Source organism: Manis javanica, chromosome 4 (genome assembly GCF_040802235.1).
Source record: "Manis javanica isolate MJ-LG chromosome 4, MJ_LKY, whole genome shotgun sequence".
Taxonomy (NCBI): Eukaryota; Metazoa; Chordata; class Mammalia; order Pholidota; family Manidae; genus Manis; species Manis javanica.
The window spans coordinates 117,721,852-117,734,885 of record NC_133159.1 but is presented as its reverse complement, the minus strand read 5'-3'; the positions used below and the strand labels follow the sequence as shown (position 1 = coordinate 117,734,885).

Here is a 13,034-nt window from a genome sequence, read left to right as displayed (position 1 = left end):
CCAAGTGGGGAAATAACCCAAATGTCCATCAACTGATGAATGGATAAATAAAATATGGCCTCTCTATACAATGGAATATTATTCAGTCATAAAAAGGAATGAAGTGTGGATATGTGCTACCACATGAACTTGGAAAAATTAGGCTAAGTAAAATAGTCCAGTCATCTTTTATCTCATATTGCTTGATTCCATTTATATGAAATGTCTAGAATAAGAAAATCTATGGAGACAGAGAGTAGACTAGAGGTCAGCTAGGACAACCCCTAGGTGGGATTTGGGAGTAAATGAGAAGCTGAAAGCTATTGAGCTTTTGTGGGGGGTGATGAAAATGTTCTAAATTCGATTGTGATGATGGTTTCACAGCTCTGTAAAGATACCAAAGACCATTGACTTGTACGCCTTAAATTAATGAATTGTATGTGAATTATACCTTTAAAAAATAAGTTCTCTGAGCAGAGAAAATGCCTGTGTTTTTAGCAGGAAATTAATCAGGCAGAGAAGCAAGGCTTCTTTAATCTAAGTATTTTAAGAAGCTTCACCCAGTTAAGTCTCCATACAAGGAAAATATTCTCCAAGCAGCCTTTATGCCAAATGTGTTTCATTTCACACTTAGTAACTTTTTGTAAAGCACGTTTCTTTAATTTGAATTTATTTTCACAATAAATTTTAACAAAAACACAAAAGAGTTCACAAAAACGTGGAGCAGAGGTATCCTTTGGAGAAGGGACTGAAGGGCTAAGGGTGGGAAGGCAACCACAGCCTGAACCTTTGCTTCTTGTAGCGACCCTAGAACTTGTCCAGGGTCTGATCCAGGCCATGTTTACTGGCCAGATGCTGCTTCTCTGACAGCTTTGTGTATGATATTTCAGAAAAGAGATATAAATAAGCCAGCTTAGCAAGCTGGGAACGCTTTCCAGAACAGGGAGGCAGTGACTGAAGTTGAGCAGGCTGCGAGAAAAAAATGGCTGAGGGGGCCCTGGTCCACAGGGGCCTTTACAGAGCCACCAAAGCCAAGGGCTCCTCCTAGAGGAGAAGGGGACCAAAATCCTACCGGTTTGGGCCAGTCTACCCAGCCTGGGAGAATTATCGCTCTTGCTCTCAAGGGAAGCGAGCTGCCGCTTCCCACACCGCCTCTGAGCCCTAGAGGCACTAACTACTCAGCCAGACCCAGATGTGGGGCCTCTCTCCCAGCGCCCAGAATAGCCACAGCCAGGCGCGCGCCAAGTGTGGGAGCCGGGTCCGAGTCTTTGAGCCTCTGGGAATTTTCCCAGCCTCTGGCTGGAGCTGGGCCCGTTCTCAACAGCCCCTGCTATTTGGCTAATGAAAAGTATCCGCTTTTACCATTGAAAAGACCAGGAGACACGTCTGTTCTGTCATCTGGGTGAGCCAAACAGAGAAAAGGGGTGAGGGCAGAGTCAAGATGAAGATGGGGCAGAGTGGAAGCGCGCTGCTCCTAGAGACACTTCAGGACAGGGAAGAGACACAGTCCGAGGCCCAGAGATTCAGAGACAATGTGGGCTAGAACCGGCGGCCCAGACAAGGAGAAGGCCCAGACCTGGACGCAGCACAGAGCCTGACTGCGACGAAGGATGCCCGGGCTGCATCGCAGGGCGAGCCGAAGACCCCGCGGTCAAGCGCCGAGGGATGGGCGCCGGTCAGAATCCCAGCTGACGCAGATGCCCACGCCCCAGCAGCCCACAGAGCTGTTTGACCCCAACTTTCCAGAATGGAAGGAGTGATATTTTTGACTGTTTCTGGGTAAACCCAAACCATGACGCACAGAAAGTTTGTGTCTCCACCTTCTCCTTGTTCCCTTCTGTGGTTTGGGGTCACCCGAGAGAGCCTGTGCAGATGTTGTCATTTTTTGTGATATGTCTTTAGGCACAAGTCCCTTATTTCATTACAAATGTCCATGTTAGAAGACCCGTTCCAGGCTCTGTGTGAATCTGGGCCCAAAACATCTCCTGAGGAAATGGGCATGTTCTAAGCCTTCCTCTAAAGCCTCCTGTTTATAGAAGTGATGCCTGGGTTCTTGTTTGCGGAGCCAAAGAATGAACTTCACAAACACTCAAGGTAGGAGAGCCAGGTAGAGGCTTTTATTTAGAGATAAAGTGAGAGGACAGAACTCCTGGCTCACGCCAGGAGGGGACAAGAGAGTCCATGGTTGGTGCGTTGTCTAGGGGATTTATAGTTGGTTGAGGATTTTCAGGAATGTGGGTAAAGTGCTCAGGGTGCAGACTTGTACCACCTGCCCTGCCCCCAAGGTGGGCTGGGTAACTGGTGTCTGTTTGCTAGGCTGTTTACAGTGAAGTCAACGGTTATGCTGAGATACCCTTCTTTATGTGCGGAACACTCAAACATTCCAGGCCAAGTTGCTTCTGGTCTTTTGAGCTTTAACTGATTCACTGAAGATGTCTATATTCCTAGTCTGGTATCTTTACCCTAGAGAATTATTGTGACCTTGACTTTGCATAATGCTTAACACGAAGTTTCTATAGGGACCTTTTTGCACATTGTTACATTGCTCTGTCTGTAATTGTCTTGCTTTGCTTTTTCTAGAGGCCCTCACCCTACTCTGACTACACCCACAGTCCCTGTCTCAGAAGTAACATTAGTATTTTCACTTGTTCAAACTGCTAAGGCTGCCCAGAAAATATGCTCAGTCATTGAGTTGGAAACAGGCAAAGAAACAGATGTCTTTAATATGGGATGATAAATACGATGCTAGGTCGGGGTGAAACACAACTGCTGCTCCCCCCCAAGACAGACAGGTGTGAAAAATCTTTTGGGTTGACAGGGAGGGATGTGCTTGTTTTGAACTGGCAAGATGAATGGAGGAGAGGAGTTTGGCCCCTGCCGAGTGGACAGAGCTCAGGTCATGCTGTCCTGCTCTGGCCTGAAATACCCGTGAGGAGGACAGAACTGGAAGTAAAGCCGGAGGATCATTCTCGGTGGGGTGAAGTCAGTCTGCAGGGCAGCAGCCACTAGAAGAAATCATCAGTACACTGCAGGGAGCCAGAGCAGCCTGGACTTGCGTTCTTGTGGTTTTGCCAGAAAGAGGCAGCAGAGACCTGCCACTGAGCACACTGCACTCTTCCAGGCCTGCGTGTGCTCCTGCACCTCTGTCTTCCTGTCTCTAGAGGTTTCTGTTTTTCTAATCTCCCCTCATCACCCTCTTACGTGGTTTAGCACCTTCTCCCTCTTCAAGGTTGTGGCTGTGTGGGGGCAGGAGCCGTATTGTTCCAGTAAACCTTGCCAAGCGGCTTCCCGGAAAAGCTTAGGGGAGGGGATGGGAGGGGAGGAGAGGGAGGAGTAGGTTTACCTAAAAGGCCATTGGAGCTTCAGAATTAAAGTATCAGCTGCAAAAGATAGCAGCCACGTCAGCTTTTGAAGGGGACTAGCTCAGGCCTGATGCTCAGAAAAACAGCTTTTACAGGGGTTGGAAGGGATAGGAAGGTTGGTTCACAGGAAGCCAAGGGGAAACAGAAAGTGTTGGAGGCTACCAGCTGATCTGCAAGGTGGTGGGGGTAGGGTGGGGGTGGGGTGGGGGGTGCAGTAGACTTGGTCTGCTGAAAGGCCCCTGGTCATGGTGAGGAGGGGGCATTCTCCCTTGGAAGTAAAGCCTTCCTCAGATAAGTCTGAAAGGCCCTTTTCTCCCCAAAAGTCTGAAGCATCTCCTTTGCTGGATGCAATGGTCAGTATTTTGCCCTGTAACTGGAGGTAAGCAGAGCAGTTCTGAAAACCAAGAGTGTCACCTCCATTCCTCAAGACCCATGTTTAGGAGGCCTGGACCTTATAGTGATGGCGTCTTGAGGGGCATGGCTACTCTGCTCTGCCTACTGTTCCCAGCAGAGTCACTTGCTCCCAGAACTCACCATGCCCCTTTGCAGCAGCAAGTTAACATTGGTCCCTACAGCAGGCTCCAGAGCCAGGCTGATGGCTGCCTCGCTCTGCTCTGCTTTGCTTGCCTTTCTTCAGGCTCCCTTTGATGCCAGCTGTTACCCTGGACCCTTGCTCCAAGGACAGGTGCAGGAAGGAAAGGTGCAGCTCCAGGACCACTCAAGAAGCTGGTAAAAAAACACCTAATACAAATACACACTGGTGTGGGTGGAAAACTGCATAAAAAGATGGGATGGTGTCTTTAGGATCCTGACAAATTGCCTTAAATATCGATAGTTATGAGGAATTCCTGAAGGTCTGAAATTCAACTACTAAACAAAATTGCAATATCTGCAGTGAAGAGTAAATGTTCTTAACATATAATGAACTCTTACAAACCAGTAAGATAACTGAACAAAATTTTTAAAAGTTGAGGATATGAATGGAGAGTTCACAGCAGAAAAAAAAATGGTGCCACACCTCACTCATCGAATAAATGTGAATTTTAAATTATTTATTTATTTGAATAGATAATGTCTGCCCATGGTGAAAATTCAAGCAGTTCAAAAGATGTTCTATAGTGAAAAGGATGTATCCCCTCCCACCTTCCTTCTTGGAACCAACCATTGTTAGCAATATCTTTTGTATCCTAGAATTATAATGTGTGTATACAAAATCATTAACTATTTCCTTTTCACACAAGTGGAACATACACACTCACTGCTATTTACATTGATATGTAGATTCTTTTGACTGTATTACTGTTACTAACAATACCACAGTGAACATATGTGGGAATATTTGTTAAATTCTTAGGAGTGGAATTGCTGGGTCAGAGCACATGTGCATTTAAAATGTTCATAGCTACTTATCCAACTGCCTCCAAAGAGGACTCAATAGTTTATACTGATCAAAAATGCATGAGGATATATTTCTCTACAGTCTTGGAAATAGGGTATTAATTGTCTTGCTTTACCTTTGTTAGTCTGAAAGATGAAAAAAATGCTCTTTCATACATTTAATGGTCATTTTTCTTATATAAGTAAAGCTGCACATATTTTCATTTGTTTAAGAACCATTTTCTGTGAATTTTTTTCTCCTGTCCTTTGCTCATTTTTCTATTGGATTACTAATCTGTTTCTTATATATTTGTAGAAACTTCCTATGTATTAAATAAAGTAGCCCTCTACACGTATTATAAATTTTTTCCCTGGCTTTTATTTATTTATTAACAAAAGTATGAAGAGATGCATTTATAAAGGTGTTGATCATGGAGTCATTTACAAATGTGCCATTAATATGGATTAAATAAGTTATGATATACACAATAAAATGCTATTAGCTATTTAAATGAAGATTTATATTTATTAACATGAATAATAGCTATGTAGAATCAGTAGAAAAAACAGAATATAAAACAAAACATATGATCCCCCTTTTTAAAAAAATTCCATGTCATCAAATAGTTACCTCTAGTTGGTAGGAGTTCAGGTAATTTACTTTCTTCTTTTTACCATTCTAGATTATCTGAAAAAATGTTTATGATGAATATGTGTTTTTCCTTTAACAAGATAACAAATACAAATCAAGCTATTTCCATTTTGAAAAAAATGAAAGTAAAAAACTCAAACTATCAATAAAGACAAGGCCAAATGTACTGAGGTCATCAACAAAGGACTGTACTTTTCCCCCTAAAATGCTGATATTAACTCCTACAGCATTCTATTGGTTGGAGCATCCTCATGTGTCTTTCAAAGTCATGCTATTTTGAAACATTTATTTAACTTATAAAGTAGCACGGAGCTACCACCCAGGAGATAGGAAACAATTATAGCAGTGTTCAGTTTGCTTGGCAAAGTATAGTCATGTGATATAAAAAGCATTTGTCAAAATCAGTATTGACACTGGAGTTATGATAGGCGTTATGTTAATGAGTAGATAGTCAATGGCTATTGACTATTGACCAAAGATCCTGTCACTGGTTTGTTGATCCCTGGGGAGAAAGATTGCTAGTATTGTCTGGGAGTTATGGGGTGGCAGTTACCTCTCCCTGGAACACTTCCCTGAATGGTGTAGAAGCATTATACGGCGCCTGCATTTTTTTAAATGGGTGTTATAAATAGTTATCTAAAGCTTTACACCTTCACTTATTTCTTTGGCCTAAAAGTCATAAAGAAAAAGATTGTCAGATGCTTTTTCAAGTTCAAAACTTCTGTTTTTGCCAAAGACACCTTAAACAAAAGGTGAAATAATAGTCTGAAAGACACCATATACCAGATAAATTATTATTTCTTAGAACATATAAAGAAGTCTTACAAATTAATAATAAAAATGGGAAAAGATGTGAGCAAGTAATCCACAGTATAAATAAATGTCAAAAAAAAACATACAAAAGGTGTTCACAATAGTCCCCCTTATCTGTGGTAGATACTTTCCAAGATTCACCAGTGAATGCCTGAAACTGTGGAGCATCCAGAACCATATACATACTGTTTTTTCCATACACACATACCTGTGATAAAGTTTAATTTATAAGTTAGGCACAATAAGGTACTGACAGTAATAATAAAACAGAACAATTAAAATCTGTAACAAAATCTATGTGAATGTGGTCTCTCTCTCAAAATAACTTATCATACTACACTCACCCTTCTTGTGAAGATGTGAGACGATAAAATGCCTATGTGATCAGATGAAGTGAGGTGAGGGATGCAGGCATTGTGATATAGCCTTAGGCTATCACTGACCTGACCACACACCAGAAGGAGGGTCATCTGCTTCTGGTCCAAAACTGACCTTGAGTAACTAAAACCATGGATAAGAGGGGATTACTGTAATCTCACAAGTTTAATCAGGGACATGCAAATTAAAACAATAAGTATAGTTTTGCCTTTCAAATTATCCAAAACTTAAATGATTCATAATGTAGATATGAATGAGGGAATGGAGGACTAGGTATGCTAACGCAATATTGGTGGGAATTTATATTGTTACAATTTTCTTTTTGTGGTTAAAAAATATGCAACATAAAATTTGCCATTGTAACCCTTTTTAAGTGTACAGTTCAGTGGCATTATGTACATGCACACTGTAGTACAGCCATCACTACTGCCATCTTCAGAATTTTCCCATCTTCCCAAACTGAAACACTGTCCCCATTAAACCCTACCCTTCCCCTCTCTCGAGCCCACGGCAACCACCAGTCTACCTTCTATCTCAATGAATTGGATGACTCTAGGTTCCTCATAAAAGTGGAACCATGTACTTTTAGTTGTTTTTTAGTGTCTAGCTTATTTCACTTCGCATAATGTCTCCAAGTTTCATCCATGTGTACCATATGTCAGATTTTCCTTTTTTTTTTTTGAGAGGGCATCTCTCATATTTATTGATCAAATGGTTGTTAACAACAATAAAATTCTGTATAGGGGAGTCGATGCTCAATGCACAATCATTAATCCACCCCAAGCCTAATTTTCGTCAGTCTCCAATCTTCTGAAGCATAACGAACAAGTTCTTACATGGTGAACAAATTCTTACATAGTGAATAAGTTCTTACATAGATTTTCCTTCATTTTTAAGGATGAATAACTTTCCATTGCATGGGGTAAACCTTTTTATAGGACAATTTTATAGTAGTCACAAATTTTTAAATGCCATATCTTTTGATGTAACAATTCCACTTCTAGGTATATCCTAAAGAAGTATTTGTACATTTGCAATAAGAGACATTGACAAGGATGTTCACTGAAGCATTGTTTAATAGTGAAAAATGTAAAACAATCTAAACATCAACCAGTAAGGAGATGGGATATGGTATATACATGTTATGAAATATATGGCAGCAATTCAGAAAGAATGAGGTAGACCTATGTGTACTGGCATGGAAATGTCTCCAAGCAACATGTTCTGTATGATTCCATTTATGTATAATTTTTAAAGTATGTTTTTATATAATACATACATATGTAAACACATCGAATACAATCTGCTGGTAAATATAACCAACTTTTACCAAGTAGCACTGAGAAAGTTAAGTGTGGGAAGAGGAGGTTCAGGGAGGGGCCCTGAAAAAAGGTTCCATGTTTTACTCTATATATGTATCCTTTGACTGAGTCTTTACAATTGGATCATACCATTTAAGTAAAAAATTAATACAGGGGAAAAAAGAAATAAGCTAAATTGAGCATATTTGGATTACAGAGTTAATGGATGTTTTCTTTTCCTGTATTTCTCATGTTTCCTACATTGAGTATGTGTTACTTTTATAATTAGGAAGGCAATAAAAGTATTATAAGGAAAAAACGGTATACCCACTGTGAATTACTATGCAGACATTGTCAACATTGAAGTAAATCTACATATGGGGACATGCATACTCATATTCATGTTTATATTGGCATCAACATCTAGGACACCTACAATATGTATCCTTACAGTATCCTTATAAACTTATAATGTTCCCATTATCCCTGAATTAATTTCATTCTATCTTCTCCTTTCTTAGTTCCTGCAACACAGACCATCTCCCTGTTCCTTGAACTTAAGCTTTCTTCTACCTCGGACCTTTGCATGGAATGTTCCCTTTGCCTGAAACACCCTTTCCACAGATATTATGAAGCAAGTCCCACATTTCCTCCTCACCTTTGTCAAATGTCATCTTACCTGAGGCCTTACTTGACCACCCTATATCCTTTATTCTGTTTTTTTCACTATAGCACTTTTCATTATCTAAAATATGATGTACTTAGCTATTGGTCTGTCTCCTCTCATCATTAACATAAGTTCCATGAGGGCAGGGACTTGATGGGTCTTGTTCATTGCTGCTACTAGAAACACAGTAGACAATAAGTATTTGTTGAACAAATAAACAAATAGAAATATATTCTTATTAAATGGTTTCTTCTGGGCATGTGAGGAGAGATGAGAGGGGACTTTTCACTTTTTACTGGGTACTCCTATATATCATTAGATGTAGTTTATCAAGGGCTAATATCACATTTGTTTCACAAAATCAATTGGGTAATTTTTTTAAGTCTCATTTCCAAATTTACTGTCTTGTCTGTTAATACCTGTTTGAAGAGAAATCATATGGCAGGTGTCAAGTGATTAAGAACAACCTAAGGAAGATTTTTACCTGAAAGGAGTTTTACCAATTCCCTGTAAATTGGGAAAATATTTATATTGTTCTATTTTGTATTTGTGCTGTTCTATTTTAACAGAATATCCAGGCCCACTTTGTGGTTTGTCTCAAGTCCACAGCAGCATGATTCTGTCCAGATGGGGAGGCCTGGAATCAAGAGCAATCCCCAGAGCTAAATAGGGTGACGGAGGAGGTCATGGCTTGAATGTTTGTCAAAGTGTGAGGGACATTAACTGATGAAAAAGGGAAATAGAAAGTGAAACCTTTTATTTAAACAACATTAAGCCAGTTCCTTTAAGGCACAACTGCTTGGAGCCTTTAACCTAGTACACGTTATTAGGTGTCCAGGAGGGAGGTAACAGGCAACTTCCTGAGCTCTTGGGGTCTCAGCATCCTTTTCACAGTGGTTGCTATATTTGGAGGACAAATTTTGGGAAACATTGAAATTAAAGATTTTCTGAGGTAAAGGAGAAATTTTTCCTATTCCTTAGGAGTCTTGCCTGGTAAGAAAAGTAGGTGCTAGAATAAATTATAGGGGTTGGCTGAGATCTACAGGCTGGAGAGTGAACTTTGCCACTCGGTTTCTGTGAACCAGAGGGGAGATAGGATGGCCATGGGATGAAGAAAGCAAGAAAACAGGCAAAACCCCAAGATATTTCCCTGTTAATACTATTGCATTAAGATCCTTGCCCCCCAGTTTTGTCTAAAGCTTCTGCTTGGAATTGACTGAGCCTAGTTCAAGGGGAGCCATGGCTTGCCCAGATTCTTTGAAAAACAGCTAGAGTGTAACTGAAATGAAGTGTGGATACTCAGGAAGTATCATGAGATGTAGTTTCTAGAAGCCCTGGGGACCCATAGAGAATGAAACAGCAACTTGTGCAAAGTTTATTCTATCCAATTTGGAGCAGTCTGTCTTCAAGGCAGAATCAGAGCGCTGGCTCTTAAACAGGGGCTGCTTGTCGTGAATGACGCTGATGCTCTTGTGAAAGACCAGTCGTCCGGGAAGCCTATGAGCAGAGTTGAACAAATATCTAGAAAGGAGTTGACATACACCTCCCTTCATGACCACCCCTTTATTCTTCTGAAGCAAGCAATATTATACTGGGGCCCAGTCTTCCTGTGTTTACCCACACCTACATCTTTTTTCCTATGGTATTTTTCACTGTCTTGAATATTGTTCCATGCCAGTTCCTATCTCCATTCTGTTTAACAACTGCATTATCATAATTACTCTCCTTTGAAGGGCAATTAGGTCATTTCCAATTTTACTACAATGAGTAACATGTTAAGCACTAGTCAAGTTTTTACGTTTTAAGCACTTCACATGTAATCCTCATACCTCTGATAGGTATAATTAACCCTTTTTTTTTTAGGAGAGCAAGGTACAGGCTTTTATTTAGAGATAAAGTGAAAGGACAGAGCTCCCGGCTCACGCCAGGAGGGGACAAGAGAGTCCCTAATTAACCCCATTTTTACAGATGAGTCTTGATGTACTGACAGGATAACCTACTTGCCCAAGGTTAAAAGTCATTAAGTAGTGGAGTCACATTTGAACTCTAGTCTTGTCTCCAGAGCCACAAGGAATCACTACTACATTAGATTACAACATTTTTACACAGGAGGCATATGCTCTTCTAAATTGAATTAAGACTAATTTTATATAAAACCCACTATACTGTTTTTTTCATTTCAGTAGAACTGGCAAAAACTTCATCTTGGAGTGGCATCAGGGTACACAGACCAGCACCTTGGATCTACTGCTTTCAGTGTACCATGCAAACACATCTTTGCACACCGGTGTGAGCATTCTCAGGAACGATCACAGAAATAATGTATTAACAGAAACTCTTCTTTTATCGAATACTCAAGTAGAAGGGCTGGTGAGGCATCTTGCTCCCTTCCCATGGGCTCTTTAGCATCTGAACCAACAGCAATTATTTCAGAGAAGTAAAAAGCTAACTGGACAATGAAAACTAAGTTGAACAGGTGATAGGGCTGAGTTGGATTCAAAACATAAACAAACCTTTATCAACTCATCTTTCTATCTAGGTCATCCCAAAGTAAAGCTCTACTCCTAGTCCCATTTCCTCACAGCATTGCTGGCCCCCCTCACCAGTAGCAGAGTGAGCAGGAACCACACTACAAATGCTTCCATTTCATTCAGCATAAAGCAAGGCTTGAGGCCAGGACTGGTAAACCCACTCCCAAAAATCAATTTACAGCACAGATTTTTGAAGACCAACAATTTAGAGCCTTTTCCTTATTCAAATTCCAAGTTCTGTGCACAGTAAATTTGCTGAGATCCTTGGATACTTAGGGGATCCCTGTGGAAAAGGAAGATCCTCAGAGAATGAGACAGCAATAGGTGAAACCTCTTTTCTCAAAGGATTAACAAGATTTCACATCTGGGAGTCTCAGGTTGCTTGCTAGTCAAGATGTCATTTAGGAGAAATATGTGTTCAAGTCTTCTTACCCAAGCCACCACTAGTTTCCAGCTATTAAGTGAAATGCTTTATTCTCCAGGTTTATTAATCAAGGCTTTTAAGTGTAAAAGCAAGCATGGGAAAAAACAAGACTTTTTATCTTAAAACTCTGCTTTAGTAGCAAAGGGCCTATTCTATCTTACTGAATACACAGCAAAAACCCTACTTAAAAGCACTAGTTTGAGGACTTCTTAAAAGAGGAACCTAGTAAAACTTCAAGGATTTTATGGGCTGTTTTTTTTTATTTTGGTATCATTAATCTACAATTACAGAAAGAACATTATGTTTATTTACTAGGTTCCCCCCTTCACCAAATCCCCCCCATACATCCTTCAGTCACTGTCCATCTGCGTAGTAAGATGCTGTAAAATCACTAGTCTTCTGTGTTGCGCAGCCTTCCCCGTGCCCCCCATGCACTATACATGCTAATCGTAATGTATGGGCTGTTCTTAAGTCAATTACAAGACACTTGGATGCCAGCCCTTGGTATTCCTCTAATTAGACCTATGAAATGGCACTGGACAGGGTGTCAACTTCCCATTTAATAGCGAAGTGTTTTTGAAGGCTTTACTTTTCATCACCATTTTTTTAAAGCAGATTTCTCCCTTTCTGACCCAAGTTATCACCACCCCAAGGAGCTGAAACAACTAAAAATTAGGTAATCTCATGTTAAACATACAAAGAAACCCAGGTTTTAAGTATTCCCCTTCAGTATTTTATGCTATTTAACTGGATTTGAGACCTGAGTTAGAGAATCATGTTAAGTTCCTGAAAGTATGCACCAAGACATCCTCAGCCCCTCTGGATTATCACATGACCCCTGATTCCATTTTTAGAATGTACCTCTGGGTGATTACACCACCACACCAATCTAGTGCCCCCAATTTCCCTAACATCTAAACTTGTAAAAACCAGGGTGGCTTCCCAACTTCCCTTATATGCACTCCCCACACAACTTGAGAACCACCATTTTCATGTGTTACTTTCCCAATTCCCTGTAGTGAAAGCACGGTAAAAAGAGTATCTCCTATACGTTTTTTATCCACCCCTATTTTTATTAATATTGGAAGAACACTGACTGCTTAGTGTTTGTCAGCACAAGTAAACTGCTTCTCAGGCCTAGAAGAGATTTTTGTAGAGTGCCAAATTAAAGAACCTCATTTGCTACTGTAATCTCATCTTTCCTTGCAATAACATAAAGCCATCATTAAAAATTGTCAGGAACTACCTTAAGTTTGATGCCTAATACACTAAAGACAGCAACATGCCTTCATCAGTATGCCCCACTTCGCATTTCCTAATTTTTAAATGTTACACTCCTGAGATGGTTTTCCACTACCATCACAGACCCCAACCTTGTAAATGACCTTGAGGAAGGGCAGTTGCTGACACACCCAACGTTTACTGAAGTTGGCTACCAGAGTTAGTTTTGGTCACACCAAAGACTTGAAGTTGAATCCCTTCCCCAACACTATTTTAACCAGTTAAGAAGTTCCCATATCTCAAAATTTCGTAACAGACACTACAAATAA

The 13,034-nt window shown here is 40.4% G+C and overlaps 1 long non-coding RNA gene across 1 annotated transcript; it reads left to right on the top strand.

The window, feature by feature from the left end:
* Positions 1-3,373: 3,373 nt before the first annotated feature.
* Positions 3,374-11,962, top strand: LOC118971500 (uncharacterized). The gene is made up of 3 exons (XR_005059931.2): positions 3,374-3,518; positions 3,979-4,070; positions 8,384-11,962. It is a non-coding gene; the product is annotated as an uncharacterized lncRNA (long non-coding RNA).
* Positions 11,963-13,034: the final 1,072 nt, after the last annotated feature.